The sequence below is a fragment of the Eschrichtius robustus genome, chromosome 6 (genome assembly GCF_028021215.1).
Source record: "Eschrichtius robustus isolate mEscRob2 chromosome 6, mEscRob2.pri, whole genome shotgun sequence".
In the NCBI taxonomy this organism is placed as follows: Eukaryota; Metazoa; Chordata; class Mammalia; order Artiodactyla; family Eschrichtiidae; genus Eschrichtius; species Eschrichtius robustus.
Genome location: NC_090829.1, coordinates 22937300 through 22952589, shown reverse-complemented (window position 1 = coordinate 22952589; position 15290 = coordinate 22937300). Strand labels below are relative to the sequence as shown.

Genomic DNA, 15290 nt, shown 5'->3' with positions numbered 1-15290 from the left:
ATCTAAATTATCAAAGAGGGATTTCCCTGGTGGTCCAGTGGTTAAGACTCTGAGCTACTATTTCAGGGAGCACGGGTTTGATACCTGGTCAGGGAACTAAGATCCTGCCTGCCGTGCGGCCAATAAATAAATAAATAAATAATCAAAGAAAACTCAGTATAACAATCAAGACTGACCTGGTTCCAAGTACCATATGCTAACATATATATATGGAATCTAAAAATAAAAACTGGTCATGAAGAAACTGGGGGCAGGACGGGGATAAAGACACAGACCTACTACAGAATGGACTTGAGGACACGGGAAGGGGGAAGGGTAAGCTGGGACAAAGTGAGAGAGTGGCATGGACATATATACACTACCAAATGTAAAATCGATAGCTAGTGGGAAGCAGCCGCATAGCACAGGGAGATCAGCTCAGTGCTTTGTGACCACCTAGAGGGGTGGGATAGGGACGGTGGGAGGGAGACGCAAGAGGGAGGGGATATGGGGATATATGTATACATATAGCTGATTCACTTTGTTATACAGCAGAAACTAACACACCATTGTAAAGCAATTATACTCCAATAGAGATGTTAAAAAAAATAAATCAAAAAAAAAAAAAAAGACTGACCTGGTTTCTACTCACAGATAGATTTCTGTCCTGAACAGACAACTTAATTCCGTATGATGAGTTCCTTCCCCAACATATTTTAAAAATGGACTTTTGAAAAGCCTAACTTTTGAGTAAGAGATTTTCCAAGCTTAGTGTTTCAAATGAATCATTTTAATGATTGCCTCTCTATGTGAACATCTGTACATTCTGCCTCCATTTAAGATCCCTTCCAGCTCTGAAGGTTTGTGATTCTAAAAAATCCAGCCCCGCTTGCTTGCTTTCTAGGTTGGTTAGGCCAAGAGCTGGACTCCAAGTCTCCTGCCTCCTGGCTAGGTGACCAGATGACTGTCTCACTCATTGGCAGTAATGTTAGATGCCAGCCAGATGGCTTGCAAAGGGGGCTTTCAAATCAACTCCATCAGCTCCACCCTGCTCGGAATATGAGAGGAGGATTATCTCTCTCAGTGGTCCTGAGGCAGTAGAACAAAGGGTCGGGTGAATGGACATGCGTGAGGAGTTTGAGCTCCAGGAAGCCTGCTCCAATTCTTAGACATGAGGTTTCTCTCTTCCATCCATCAGCCCTTGTGTAAGATGAGGGCAAGGAGTACACACTTGATGGCAAGGACCGGGCAGCAAGCCTTGGGGACCAAACTGAGGTTACCCTCGAGGAAAGAGTTGGAGGGAGAAGGGAAATGTGAACCATGTGGTTTTCAACCGAGAAAAAGTGGTATGTGACTTAGGGTTGCCAGGGAGACTGTGGTGGACAACATCCCACCCCAAGCTAATTCAGCTCAGACTCTCTCGTGGGAATATCCTCAGCATGGCTCACCACCATTTTCGATGTCGCTATCTCAGCTTTAGCAGCAGAATAGTCCCTCCTTTCATTTTGCAGTGCATTGGAAATGTGGCACTAATAAAGACCTTGCGTGCCCATGGAGATCAAGAGCATTCCTGCATCTCTAGTCACACGTTCATTCGCAGCCGTCACTGTTTGCCACTCCCCAGATGGAGAGCAAGTGAAACAGCAGGGTCTTCTAGATCCTGAATTGGCAAAAGACATTCAGCAAGAAGGCTGAGTTTCTTTTTTCTAGAGAGACTAGCAGGCAACTAGGTTGAAGAGGGAAGGTGGTGACGTAAATGAAAGTGGAGAAGGAAGAATTCTTACAGATGGGCAAAATCTACCCCACGTGAGAACATAATCCTCTCCTCATACCTTTCTTCATCCTGGGCAGCAAATATTCCAAGACAACCTGGGAACAAATTCATTTGCTTTCTCTTCTCTCAGATGAATGAATTTGTGGTTCAGAAAGGTCACAACCATGAACCTCTTCTCACCAGAGCAGCCTAACAAACCTCAGTGAATCTTCACTTCCTTTGGACTAAAGATAAAAGCACAATATGTTTTTGTTGTGTTGAATTACCTGCCTTTACTCACGTCTCTGGCTGGCATCCTGTGAGATCTCTGTATCTCCCACAGCACCTAGAGCATCGCCAGGTGCAATGGAGGGGCTTATATGGGTAGGATCTTGATTAACCAACACCAAATTAGGGGTCCTTTCTCAGCTCCCACCACTACCAGTGGAATCTTCAGCTTTGTCCTTTGAAACCACTTCCGAAAATTAGAGAACTTGTTCCATGAGTTAAGGAACGGATCTGGGGACTAAAAATACCTATGGAAGTCTTTCAAGTTCTTAATCACTTGTTTACCAAGTCAGGGGGGTGGGGGGACAAGTTGTCTGGCAAGCAGACCACAGGCTTTGTTTACATCTGTCCCTCCTATAACAGGGAAAGGGGACACAGAAATAAGGGTGGCTTGACGACCACACCACTGCCTCCAAAATGTGCCTCAACGTTTCCTCGGGCTCTCAATGGCATAGCGCATTTCACAGAATTATAGGACGGGCAAGGCACTTCAGATGATGTCATCTGAACCCCTTCTTTCTTTTTTTAAATAAATTTCATTTATTTATTTATTTATTTTTGGCTGCGTTGGGTCTTCACTGCTGCGCGCAGGCTTCCTCTAGTTGCGGTGAGCGGGGGCTACTCTTCGTCGCGGTGCGCGGGCTTCTCATTGCAGTGGCTTCTCGTTGCAGAGCACGGGCTCTAGGCGCGTGGGCTTCTGTAGTTGTGGCTTGCATGCTCTAGAGCACAGGCTCATTAGTTGTGGCGCACGGGCTTAGTTGCTCCGCGGCATGTGGGATCTTCTTCCCGGACCAGGGCTCGAACCTGTGTCCCCTGCATTGGTAGGCGGATTCTTAACCACTGCGCCATCAGGGAAGCCCCTGAACCCTTTCTCTGAGGGAGGAGAAAATCAGATTCAAAGAGACTGTGATATCTGAAGACCTCAGCAACCAGGATAAAAGCCGTATTCCTTAATTACTAGTATTCTGCTCTCTGTAATTCAACACACTGGCTCAATTTAAAAAAAAAAATCCACTTTTCACCTAAATAGGTGCCTGACAAATGGTTATAGAATAAGTGAATTAATGAATAGATTCCAGTATAGAGGGTTTATAACTTCTTTCCCAGTTCCTCTCAGAAGAAAATGTTATAGAATACTTAATTTTTTTAAAGCTCAACTAAATATAATTTTTAGCAAAATAGTAAATATTAGGCAAAATATCACCTGGGACCAAGTGTTATTTGAGAAGTATCAGAGGTGATAGGCTTGATTGCTATATTAAGTCATTCAGATTAAGTTCAGCCAGCTGAAGTAGGCTTTTATCCTATTTGGTTTGCAAAGAAAAATCTCATGAGTTAGCATAAGCAGCTAAAAATAAGTTGCAGGTTTCATTTTCTGTTGTTCAGTATGGTTTTGAAACCAGAAGGTGCAAAACTAGGAGATTCACCAACGCCCACTGAAGAGCAACAATTCGAATAGTCCCCTTTCTGGCCCAGCAACCTGATTACAGCTCACAACCAGGCCTAAGACACGTACACCTATGTCCCTCTCACCATGGTCTCTTGAGATGGCTGCCCCTGATGAATAAGGCATGGCAGGAAATTAGGGACTGAGGCCAGTCCTGGGGGACAGTGGCTTGTGTGTGTGTGTCTTGTCATATCCGGACAGCATGCCACATAGACATCAGTCTCATATGCACAGCCCCAATCTTAGGTGGTGCTGGGGACCCCACCACAAAACAAGGGAATAAATAATTCTAGAATTTCACTAAGATATGGCCCTGAAGGTAGTGAGCACAGCAGGTACCCCTCGACCTAAATGCCCAGGGCCTCGTGCGATTCCATACTGCAAACCCAGGGGGCTCACGATAAGTTTAATTTCAAAACTGTCTTCCCAGGGCCAAGTCTGGCAAAAAGGTGTTTGACAGAGGCATAAATGCTTCAAAGGGAAGGCAGCCATCTCACACTGGAGCGTTCAGCTGAGGGCACGAGGCCCGGAGAGAGCAGAGCTGGTGAGAGAAAGCCCTCAGCGGAATGAGATTGAGAGGGGGCAGAGAAGGGTTAATCTCCTTCCATTAGAGGAGGGGCCATTTGGTGAAGGTGAAGTGAATAATCTGTATGAAGAACAGGGAAGACATAGAGCCATTCCAGAAAAGAAATGACCGTGCAGGGGTGAGAAGGATGATTTGTCCTTGATTTTTCACCGTGAGACCATTTCTTAGATCTGAGTCTTTGAAGTTACAGTCTCAGGGTGGAGGAGGGGAGAACATTCACACTCAGTGCTGGAAGATGAGCTTTGATTGGGTCTGAGATGGGCTGACTCTGATTGACTCTGAGAAGCAGAGGGTGAGGCCAAAGCCACCAGGATGCCGCCGTAGACGCCTAACCATAAATTAGAAAGCGGCAAAATAAACAATAGGAGTTGCTCATAAAAGAGAAGCCAGTGGAGTGGCTGAATCCCCCTTCCTTGGGGTGAGGAACAACCTCCCCCTTTTTTTAAACCTAAAATAAAACTTTTAAAAAGTTGCTTTTAATAATTTTTGGGGAAAGAGTTTAAGATTCACAAGAAGTTGCAAAAATAGTACAGTAACTGTATGATGTCATCTGTCTTCCCAGAATGGTATTATCTGATACTACTGTAGTACATTCTCTAAACCAAGAAAGTAATATTGGTACGACACAGTTAACTCAGGTACAGACTACTACTTCAGATTTCACCAGTTTTTACATGCATTCTGTGTGTGTGTGTGTGTCTGTGTGTCTAGAGCTCTATGAAATTTTATCACATGTGGAGATTGGAGAAGCCATCAACACAATCAAGATACAAAACTATTCCATCACCACAAAGAAACTCCTGTGCTACCCCACCATAGTCCCACCTTCCACCAACCCTAACCCCTGGCACTGATCTGTTCTCCAACACTGTAATTTTGTCCCTTTAAGAATGTTATGTAAGTGCAATCATGCAGTCTGTAACCCTTTGGAACTGGCTTTCTTTCACCCAGCAGAATGCCCTTATGATCCATTCATGTTGGATGGGAAGATGTGCCTTTTTACTGCTGAATAGTAATCCATGGTATGGAGGTACCACAGTTTGTTATCCACTGAAGGACACGTGGTGGGTGTCCAGTTTTAAGCTATAACAAATAAAACTGCTATGAATATTCATGTACAGGTTTTTGTGTGAACCTAAGTTTTCATTTCTCGCCTGTAAATACCCAGGAGTGGGAATGTACGGTAAGTGTATGTTTAACTTTATTAAAAACTATCAAACTGTTTTCCAGAGTGGCTGAACCATTTATACTCCCACCAGCAGTGTATGAGCAATCTGGTTTCTCTACATTCTCGCCAGCATTTGGTAACATCAGTATTTTTTATTTTAGCCATCCTGATAGATGCATAGGGGCTCCTTTTGATGGTCCCCAGTCAAGATGGCAGTCAAGTGTGGGGCCTTCAGGGCTTGAATGGCATGGCTTCAGATATCTTTCACTGTTCCAGCTTTCCTAATACTTGTCTACACAGCAGTGTGGGCTGTCTGGCATTTTGATGATGGAAAATGGGGCTCTTGATACGGGGTGAGGTTTCAGGTTTGTCTGGTTCCTCTTGACGGCAGTAGTGGGACATTGCCATCTGGGAATGTTGGGCTTCTTTGAGGCAGTACCTCTTGGCCCAGCAGGCAGACTTGATACCAGCGATACTTGCTCCCATGGGGTAATAAGAAGGCCATGATATGACAGTCAAGGGGCAGTGACGGACTTTGCCTGGGCTGGCGTCCTCCTGCAGCTTTGGCCAGAGACTGTATAAGTGCTTTTTATTCCTAAAGTTGGTAACTTATTAGCAGGATGTGTGTTTGTTCCGGCAGGGTGGCGGTGGGGCGGACATGGAGTCAGCACAGACAGGTAAGGATGGGACCACCAGTGGCACTTGTCAGATGTCACAGGCCACACTGAACAGTTCTTGCCCTTGGACCTCCTACTCTGTTGACCACTCAAGACTCTCCAGCAGCATGCGGACACTTTGTCTGGATGTCACGGAACTCTGACTTCCACCTCCTGGGAGTTAGATCTGGAGGCACTGCTGTCACCACCCCATGGATCTTCCTAGCCTAGGGATCCAGGTCCTGCCAGCAATTAGAATTCCATGTGCATAGCAGAAGGTGTCTCAGCCAAGGAAGTTGCTCAGGACACCAGGGAAATGGGCTTTGTAAAGGGCCAGCCTCATAGCGATGACTCGAGTTGGCCCAGCCATGTCTGGAAAGTCACCTTCCATCTGCTGTACCCCTGATTCAAGGGAGGCTGTGGACCTTCCCAGAATCCATACCCATCATGACCCTGGCTCCACAGGTTTGGACCAGGAGGCCAAGAATCAGGAGGGCAGTGATCCTTCATGGGGACAGCCAAGAGATAATGGAGATCGTGCACAGAAGCAGGGAAGCTCTGTGATCCTAGGCAAATTCCTTCATGCTTCTTTGTGTAGGATGGGTGCAGTGAACGAAGGCGCTCCTTTGACTTTTGGCTCTTGTGCTTTACCTGGTGCATTCACAGGACATGGACGTGAACCTGGGCATGGAGGAACCCAAATGGTGATATATAGAACCTGACCGTGAACTGGGGACTGTTGGGGGCTGAGCAGTCTGTGGAGGCTGAACCCAAAAGTCAAATGATACGATAGTGACCCTCCAGAAGTTGAGGTAGTATTGATAAAATGAGTGGAAGGGCAGCCAGATACTGTCAGGTGACCAGTGGGTATGGTCTGATGGCTTTGAGCAGAGTTATACAGATAAGATGGATAGTTACACTTCCTCTTAGAAGGTGGTGAGAATTTTCAAATTTGGTTGTTGTTTGTTCACTACGTTCTCTGGTGTAACAGAGGATTTTCCAAGTTTCCATTCTTGGGTACCTCTTCTCTGGCCCATTGTCCTCGTTCGGCCAGGTGCTCCTACTTATCTGCTGTCAGAAGGCAGCCCAGCCCACAGCACCTTTCGGATATAATGAGGCAGGCGCAGACTGGGGCAGTACCTTGCCTGACCGTGAGGTTGGGTAATGAGACTCCATCCTCCAGGCTGAATGCACGGCAGCTCCCCCCGGCTCTGGCTTGGTCTTTTCAACTCACGCTGCTGCGACATAACTTTTGCCACAGTATGAGTCTTGCCCTTGCCTGCCCCTGCACTGTTCTCTTGGCTTCTGATTCTGGACCCAACCTCATACTCAGCCCTCATGGTCTGGATCCGTGTGGCTATCCTGTGTCCTCCTTGGTCTAAGTGTTACCACCTCGGGGTTCAGGGCCCAGAGTGGTCTCATGAGGTGACCCTTGCAGGGTCTGGGCCGCCCACACATGTCCTGAGGTATGCCCTGCCTATCAGAAGGCAGATAAAAATTCCCTGGTGGAAGCAAGCGCTCACTTCAGGAGTCAGTCTTCTCTCGGCGCCTTGTCTCTACTGCTGTAACAGAGAAGAACAAACCTGACTCCATAGTAGATCTATTCCTTTAGCTCTAACCTTTGTGCTCTGTGGCCTGCGCTTAGTCATGCTGGCTCTGCACGTTCTGTAAAACAGTGTTGCCCATAGCCTGAAATATAAGTGATAGCCCATTCTCAAGGCTCTGACCTTTAGAGGTATAACACTTCTCCATTCACATAGAGATAAAAAGTTGCAGAACAGAGAATAACATTTGTCTTGTTGGAGGTTTATAGGAACATTGTGACCAGACCTACTTGGACAGCTGCAGGACCAAAGGATTCTGACACCAAGAAGTTTGCAACGACTAGCCACACCTCCTCCCCTTTTAGTATAAAAGATGCCTGAATTCTAACTCTGGTAGGCTGGTTGTTTGGGACCCTAGTCCACCATCTTCTCAGTCTGCTGGCTTTCTGAATAAAGTCACCATCCCTTTGCCCCAACACCTCCTCTCTCGATTTACTGGCCTGTCGTGTGGCGAGCTACTGCTACTACTACTGAGCTTGGACTTGGTAACACTACCCAGAGGTTGGGTGGATCCGGGCCCTTTGTTTATTCAAGTTCTAGTTCTACCTTTGCCACTAAATCTTTGGGTAACAACCATAAGTGAGTAAATTAACCATTCTGGGGCTCAGTTACCTCATATTTACGATAAGGTTTCCTAACTCCCTAGCTGATAATCCTTCAACTATACCAAACCACGATTAAGGAGAAATTAAAATTAAAATTCAGAAGCCAAAAAGAGCTTTTAAGTTAAATTCTGGTTTAGATATATTAGCTTAGGGTTAACTATTTTCTGTCTAATAAGTGTTGCTGAAAATGAATGTTTATTGAATTGAATGCAGCATTAACAATAGTTCTCAGGCCTTAATGTGCATAAGGATTGGGAGGGTATATTAAAATGCATATTCCTAGGCCCCCTCCTCAGAGCTTTTGATGCCACTGGGGCCTAGGAGCATGCATTTTAACATGAGAAACTGAAGGGGACTTAGGTTTTGAAATAGACATTGGTAATTTTTTAGAGGCTAATTTATCAATATGCATTAGGAACTTTAAAAATAGGTCGTTTGACCTACTGATTCAATTCTAGGAATTTTGCCTAAGGTGTCCACCAAGATTTATCTACAAGAATGTTTTTGTGTTTACAATAGCGGAACACTAGAGGCAATAAAAATGTACATAAAAAAAGAATGGATAAATTAAGATATATCCATGCAATGGAAACACAGCCATTAAAAATCAAATTTTCAAAATCATTTAGTGACTTGAAAAAATGTTTACAACATAACGTTAAGTGGGGTGAAAAAAAGCATATAAAATACCATTTCAGTAATGTTTAAAAGAAGAAAAGAATATATTTGAAAAATGGAAAAGAAATACATTGACATGTTAATATTGAATTGTTGCTTGGTTGTTGGATTACTAGAGATTGTTGGTTTCTTCTTGATATTTTTCTGTATTTTCCAGATTTAGATTTTGTATAGTGACTAGTTATGGCTCTTTTTACAAATTTTTTAAAAGTAAAGAAAAGGAATTTGCCTCATGTAGAGTGAAAAGAGAGGGAAGAGTGGCCTCTTAGGAGCCCAGCCCAGCCATGGCCTCGCTGCTGCAAGAGGACTTGGAAGACAGATAGACTGAGTCCGGTGCTGGGGTGAATTTTAAGCTACATCCTCTTTTGCAAAGTGCCTTGCTATAGTCGATGCCAAGGAATTTGGGTCAATGAGAAAGTCCTTTTCACTAGATACTACTTTCCTGCTGCATTTGAAGATAACAGACTATAGGAACTGGAATGTGGAAGGGAATTCACAGTTTCCACAACATCTTTACTGCTCTTGGGTTGATCTCATGCTTGTTGTCTCTGTGTGTAATCCCCCCGGCCCCTACCCAGAACACCAAGCAGAGAGACTGCACTCTGCTTACGGGCTTCTGGACAGATGATGGGCTCTATTCCGGCTTGGGAGACGCCACCCAGGGCCAGTGCTTCTGTGGAGTGCTTTCAGAATCTCCTCTGGCCAGTGCACTGGGAGCCCCATCGAATGCCAGGAAGCATCATTTTTTGGCAGAGAGATGGCTCAAATACCCTCCCTCATGGATCTTAGTGAGTCCCAGGTCAAGTGTCTCTGAATAAGATTAGAAGCTTTGTGGTTAGGCCCCTGGCCTAGAGTCAAAGCTTTTCAAATGTCCTTGAAATTTTTACACCACATGCTTTGGCTAGTTAGGAAGTGGTGCGGGGACTTCCCAGGTGGCACAGTGGTTAAGAATCCGAATCTGCCTGCCAGTGCAGGGACATGGGTTTGGTCCCTGGTCCGGGAAGATCCCACATGCCACGGAGCAACTAAGCCCGTGCGCCACAGTTACTGAGCCTGAGCTCTAGAGCCTGTGAGCCACAGTTGCTGAGCCCGCGTGCCACAACTACTGAATCCCGCGCACCTAGAGCCCGTGCTCCGCAACAAGAGAAGCCACCGCAATGAGAAGCCCACGCACCGCAACGAAGAGTAGCCCCCACTCAGCAACGAAGACCCAACGCAGCCAAACATAAATAAATAATTTATATATATATATATGTGTGTATGTATATATATAAAGGAAGTAGTGCTAAGGATTCCAGATGAAAGTCAATTTAGAGAGACCAAAAAATAAATAAATATGATACTTACAATATTAATAGCAATATCAAAAGCCAAACGCCAATGCTGACCATAACTATGGTACTTGTTTTCGTCAACAACTCGAGTTGCCACACATTTTCCTAAGTTGCCCAAACCATTTCACATATATTACCTTACTTATTCTGACAGAATCTCAGTTTTACATTTTTTAAAAATACCATTTCGGAAGCAGGAGGAAGCTATAAAGTTCTGATGAAAACCAGAGGCTTGAGTTAAAAACAAAACCCTGAAGTCTTCAGTGTGGTGTTTTCCAACTGCGTTCTTGACAAGAAGTCAGGGGATTTCAGCATGAGAAATTATGAAGCCCCATTACCGTGAATTCTTAGCTTTGGTGTCTGTAACGTGGCCTGATTGCAAAATCCTCCAAAGGGAGTAACAGGACATTCATAATGCTGACCCAGAGCAAGAGGGGAGCTTGTACTTCTGTGCCATGAAAAGTATAAAACCTCTGGGGTTAAAAATAACAAACTGGTCCAGGCACTGCCCACGTCAGCCAGTTGTGCCCAGACCACATCTGCGTATCACAAATCAACAGGGATGACCTAAGCTCTGAAAAGACTATGAGTCCCCAGATTTGAATTCTATCCCTCATATGGAATTAAGAACGGAAAAAAAAAAATTTATATATATAAAACTGAATCACTTTTCTATACACCAGAAACAAACCCAACACTGTAAATTAATAATACTTCAACAAAAAAAATTTAGAAGTAAAATAAAATATAAAATTATAAGTTAAGGAAGCTCAAGAAAGTCTAACTTTCCCCGTAATGTCTACTTGGACGCTTTTTTGAAAATGTCAAAGATCAAAATATTTACAAAGTGTGTATTTGTTACCGCTGCCTTGCTGGTGGGTCCGTGGTGTCACCCAGTGTGCTGTACCAATTCCCTGTGGAGGGTTCGTGCTGGTGGCAATGAAATTTTGATTTGGCGGCCGCACTCCTCTCTCTGCCATGCTAGGCAGCTAGACATTAAAAATCAGCAGGTTGACCCCAGCTAACCCCTTCTACACACACTCATTTGACAATTCCTGCATACTTAGTGCTTTGAGGAGTCATTATCACATGGCAGTTGAAATTAACAAGCTATGACTAAGAGTCTCCCCAGTGAATGGACCCTGACTCCTTTTCCTCCTTGACCATGGCCTTTGGCCCTGCCCTTCCTGGCAGACTCCTTTAGGCTTGTACATGCAGCAACAGATCGTCCTCACTTGGCTCCAGCTTTTGAAACCTGGTACTTGTTCTCAACTTACTCCTCCTGGCTGCTCCCTTGTTACAGGCACTGTACTCTCCCGTTCAAGCTGGTCTTATCTTTAGTTTACTCCACTAGCCCAGCCAGCTCTCTCCGCCCAGTAGACACTTCTGGGACCCACCAAACCAAGAAAATGGACTTTCAAAGGTTGAAGCACTTTTGCAATAAGTAACTTGTTCTTCTATTCCACTCCTCCTTAGCCCACTCCAGATGTGAGGGGGCTGGGCAGAGGCGAGGCAGCAGTAAGAGGAGATGAGGCCAGACGTTAGGCTCCAAGAGAGCCTGAGAGCTGTGTTAAACCAGCCAGTAGCTGGCCTTCCCACACAATGGACAATGTATATTCTTCAGGGTGTGGGTGTGAGTGCCAGAAATGTCAAGTCCAGGGGTAAAATATAATCAGAAAATGGACTGTCTAGTCAGATATTGACAACAAAACTAGAGAAGTAGGTACCAGGCAGCTCAGGCAAGGACTGGAGTCCATTTTTATAGTGTGTGTGCTGTTGAAGTGAGCACATATAGTCCATTTTTATTGGAGGTCTTTATGATGCCTTGGGACCATCATAGAGGTACCACCATATGGTTTCTGATATTTACCAGCGAGGGGGATACTGCACTAAGACCAACAATGGTGAAAAGGTTACATAAAATATCAAATTAATTCAGGGTTCTTCAGACAGGGCTTATAACCTTATCACTCATTATTTCAGTAAATGTTTTGCAACTTTTGCTGAAAAGAAAAAGCTAGAATTGTATATCAAATCCTTTGGGGAGCATTAATCTCCCCAGCCAGAGCCATTTTAGTCTGCTTTTACATGTTTCTCTAATAACTTGATTTGAAGATCCCATCTTGTCAGGAATTCCCTCCACTACCTCCCACTATTAAAAAGTATGCCAAGATCTGGAGGAGGGTAGCTTCCCAACACCCACAAGAGCAGACAGAACCATGAGTTAAAGAAACTATGAGCTTTCCTAGTGACTACTGGTGGAACAGAATTCTGTCGGACAATTCCAACAACCATGACTACACCCAGGACCAGGAAACGGAGCCAGAATGGTCCTAGACCAAGAGGACCTTTTGTGGGGGTGGGGAAGGGGGAAGAATGTCCTTCGTGGTTCACTGGCCAGTGGTGGCCTGATGGCGCTCATGTAAATGCTTAGGGTCAGAATGGACAGAGGCATCTTGAAAAATCTCACCCACTGCTCCTTGCCCACTCTTTACCTAAGAGTGTCTGTTAGAGAATTCTAAATATCTGATCACTGTTTATTTCTCCGACTGCTTCATTCTGCTGTCCTATCCTTGAGCATCTCTAAGTTCCTTATTATGCTGTACCAGAGAAGACTACCTCTTTTCTCCAGAAGCTCTCCTGAGCTGTCACTGGCAAGTGGCTTCTCCCCACCCCAGGGACTACATTTCCCAGACCTCTTTGCAGTCAGATGTGGTCATGTGACCGGCATTTTAGCCAATAGCGTATTAGTAGAAGTGTTGCGCACCACTTCTAGGCAGGGGCCATGAAAGTCTCCATGTGCACCTTTTCACACTCTTTTTTTCTTCCTCCACTGGGAAGTGGAAACAATCCCAGGTGACCTTGGAAACCACATACTGCAGAAGGTGGAGCCTCTCTCAACCCATGTCTCTGAATGAATGCATGAAAGAGAGTTGCCCCACTAACCTCTACTGTTACAAGACCAAGAAATAAACTTCTATTATGTTTGAGTCATTATACATTTTTCGGTCTATTACAGCAATTAGCCTATCTTAACTATTCCTATTACCCTCTTTGATACAGCTGTTATCATTGTGTGCAGAAGTCCCTGTGCCTTCTCCCCTTTCCTTAAACCTTACTGCAAAGCAAAAGAATAGATTTAGTAAACTAAATTTAAGCAGCCATTAGGGACAAATGACACTCACCAAATTAATGGTCACAGCATTCAGCTCTTACAGCCAGAAGAAGAGTGGTTTAGCAGAGCCTCACTTCAAGACAACCTGATATATGAAAATAAAACAAAAAGTAAAATGTAAGACCTACAAAACAGATATATTGGTGTGCCATGGTTAATTTCCAAAGGGTGTTTTCAGTTTATAAAGAAATCTGCCACTCTTTTTCAGTAAGCAACGAGCTTCCCTATTGCATTCATAACATAAGATACATTTTAAAATACCCTCCCACCCCATCATTATAAAACTGAATTTATAAAGAACAATTCTTCTCTGCTAAGTAAGCTGTACAAAGACTAGATAATGACTCAGGAGATGTCTTTGGAAGCCAGGAGAACTGGGTATGATTTCTATGTCTGTGTGCTCTGCAGTTCTTATGTACACGTTAAAACTTTTCTCTCGGGAATTTAACTCTCTTGGGTAGAAACTTCCAGAGCTTGTAAAATTACAAGCTATGCAAAAACTTAAGATTTCTTTAGGTGAAATTAAAACAGACACCAAAGATACATTATAATCTGTCTTTGTGTTTAATATCATCCCAGATGCGATGGCACACGTAGGAATGAAAATAAGCTCTCTGTAAACAGGGCAGTGAGACAGTGGAGGTGTACGCACCAGAACAGCCACAGGCAACCAGAAACACGCTGGGTAAAGGCAGCTGGTTGTGGTCGTTTTCTTACCAGAGCTGCCATCTTTTAACAGGTTAGGTGCGAAAATACCATTTGACGGCCCAGGGCACGTATTTGCCTAGAACAGGGTTTATTTTTGTGTCTGATTACTTGGTATAAGATCCAGGAAGCAAATAGTTCAGAACTGAACAAACATTCTGGCTGTCCAAAACAGAGCACTAGGGCAGAAGGAGGAAGAGGAAACAAAACAAGAGGAGTGACGGGGTGGAAGGCACGACATGGGCCATTTTCCCCAGAATTCAGCCTTAGTGTGTGTGTGTGTGTGTGTGTGTATACACAGATACACACACACACAGATATATATATGTGTGTGTGTGTATATATATATTTTTTTTTTTTTTTTTTTTTTCGAGAGGAAACGCATTCTTGTCTGGTCCTGTGGAGAAGAAAAAGATCAGAGAGATCCCTTTGGTGCCGTATTCGGAGGGTCTCCCAGATGCAGCCCCCATTCCCTCCCTTCGGGCTGGGGCCTGCCAGGCACAGGTGTCAGGGAACAAGATGGCGCCCCACAGTGAAGGGCGCTGAGTGAGGGGGTCTGGGGGTGGCCTTCACTTACTCGGAGGCGCTGGCTCCTCTGAAACCCAGACGCTGCCAACTCCCTGGACTCAGGAGTTATAACCGCCTTCTTGCTCTGGGTTCTTCACTTCTTGTCGAGATCAGCTCCACATATCTTTCTGATGATGTCACCCATTCTGACTTCCTACATTTTGAAAGTTGATCTATAAGTAAAACCTTCTGTGAGGCTTCAAAGAAAAAAAGCAGCAGCAGAAAAGGAAAGAAAGGTGTGCTGTGGGGCGATGGAGAGGAGGAGGAGGAGAGAGGCAGTCGCCTCCTTATTTTGAGATTTGCTGCAGTCTGCGAGTGCCACTCCCCAGCCAGTTTCCTGGCTGCAGAGGGAGGCCAGTGGCCGGGCGTGGGTGACGTCAGGGCCAGGCCTGAGTCATCGCCAGTGGCCGGTCTGCCCTGCCACTCGGAAGGGGACAAAAGGAATCTTTGATGTCCAGAGGCCCTCCTCTCGGGACACTCGCCTGGACGAGCAGCAGGCCAGAACATTCCTGCCGCCTCCCCACCCCCGGCCGCCCTTCCTACTTCCGGAACCGTCCCAGGCAGATTCAGCAAGGCCTCCCCAGGGGACATGGCCCTCCTGCATGGCAGAGGCATGGCCGCTTTCTGCCGAAGAAGAAGCAGGGGAGGGTATTTCTCTGGGGATTTCTCACCTCACCCTCCGGCATCCCCCCGCTTCCCTGTGGTGCCACCTTACCCAGGGAGTTGCTGTGGTACTCAAAGAGAT

At 45.2% G+C, this 15290-nt stretch overlaps 1 long non-coding RNA gene across 1 annotated transcript; it reads right to left on the bottom strand.

Annotated features, from left to right (window-relative positions):
• Nucleotides 1–2618: 2618 nt before the first annotated feature.
• LOC137766180 (uncharacterized) lies at nt 2619–14884 on the bottom strand. Its single transcript, XR_011074277.1, has 3 exons — nt 14556–14884; nt 13284–13358; nt 2619–2893 (listed from the first exon to the last, which is right to left on the bottom strand). It is a non-coding gene; the product is annotated as an uncharacterized lncRNA (long non-coding RNA).
• Nucleotides 14885–15290: the final 406 nt, after the last annotated feature.